Consider the following 1,611-nt stretch of genomic DNA (forward strand, 5'->3'; position numbering starts at 1 on the left):
TCTCCTATTGGTGTCTATAGATATACTCTACTGCTGGTGTCTATAGATATACTCTACTGCTGGTGTCTATAGATATACTCTACTACTGGTGTCTATAGATATACTCTACTACTTGTGTCTATAGATATGCTCTACTACTTGTGTCTATAGATATACTCTACTGCTGTTGTCTATAGATATACTCTACTACTGGTGTCTATAGATATACTCTACAGCTGGTGACGTCAGTCAAAAGTCTTTAGTTTGGGGACTCCATGGTTAATAACACAATATTGCAGAAGAGAAACAGAAATGTTGGCCCGATATCAGAGAATGTTGGAAAGGATGAGATTGGAAATCCAACATTGAGGCAACATCAGCCAAAGGTTATTAATGTTATTCAGGTTCCCTATCTCACTAGATTATTGGTGATCAAGCTTAGCTGAGCCTGTAAATTGAGTTTTTCAGTCTGGTTTAGTTCTTTCTCCTCATTTTCTATTCTAGTCACTTCTGAAATGAACACACGCCATCCATTGTGGATAAAGCTACTGTAACGTTCCTTGGTGAAGTCGCCAGAAGATATGACGAACAGCATATAATCCATTGTGAATGCTAAGGCATTGCTATAACTCACCATAGCCCTGCTTCCATAGATAAGAATTATCTCACCATCTACAGCTTTGATGTGTTGAATATCTCCATCTAGAGATCAGTGGAGAATCCTTAGAGGAGGAAGGGGAGGACCATCCTCCTCAGTGAATTTCATAAAAATGTAGTTTTTAAAACATTTAAAAAGTTATCCTTTTTAGATACAATTAGTATAGTTTTAATCACGTCACTAAATAATTGATTAAAACACACTATTTTGCAAAGAAGGTCTACAGTAGCCTCAACAGCACTCTGTCAGGTAGCATGATGGTGTAGCCGGATGACAGCTATCTTCCGTCCTCTTCTGGGTACATTGACTACAATACAAAACCTAGGAGGCTCATGGTTCTCACCCCCTTCCATAGACTTACACAGTAATTAGGACAACTTTCGGAGGATGTCCTCCAACCTATCAGAGCTCTTGCAGCATGAACTGACATGTTGTCCACCCAATCTAAGGATCAGAGAATGAATCTATAACTGAAAGCATAAGCTACAGCTAGCTAGCACTGCAGTGCATAAAATGTGGTGAGTAGTTGACTCAAAGAGAGAGAATGACAATTAGTTGAACAGCATTGAACTAATGAATTTCTTCCAAAATGAAGGAGAAGCGTGTTAGTTCTATTAGCTATGACGTTACTTTAGCTAATATGGTGAAAACGATGTAGGCTGTGTGTAGTGATTTGGCTTGGAAAGGTTTTTCCGCCTGGTCACATACATCTGATGTGTTGTGCATTGAAATCCACAAGCGAAGGGAAGAGGTGAGAGGAGGAGAGGGCGTAGATGGATGAAGGAATACAACATGGCTGCTATTAAAGTGAACTGTGTTTACGTGTGATCAGGGGTGTATTCATTCCGCTGATTCTGTCGAAAAACATTTCTTAAACATAAGCAAACGGAACAAAACGGGGATAAACATACCTGAATTCACACACTGTGGCATCTTCTTTGCTCAAGGGCACATGCACACGCACACGCACACAC

This window comes from Salvelinus sp. IW2-2015, linkage group LG1 (genome assembly GCF_002910315.2).
Source record: "Salvelinus sp. IW2-2015 linkage group LG1, ASM291031v2, whole genome shotgun sequence".
Taxonomy (NCBI): domain Eukaryota; kingdom Metazoa; phylum Chordata; class Actinopteri; order Salmoniformes; family Salmonidae; genus Salvelinus; species Salvelinus sp. IW2-2015.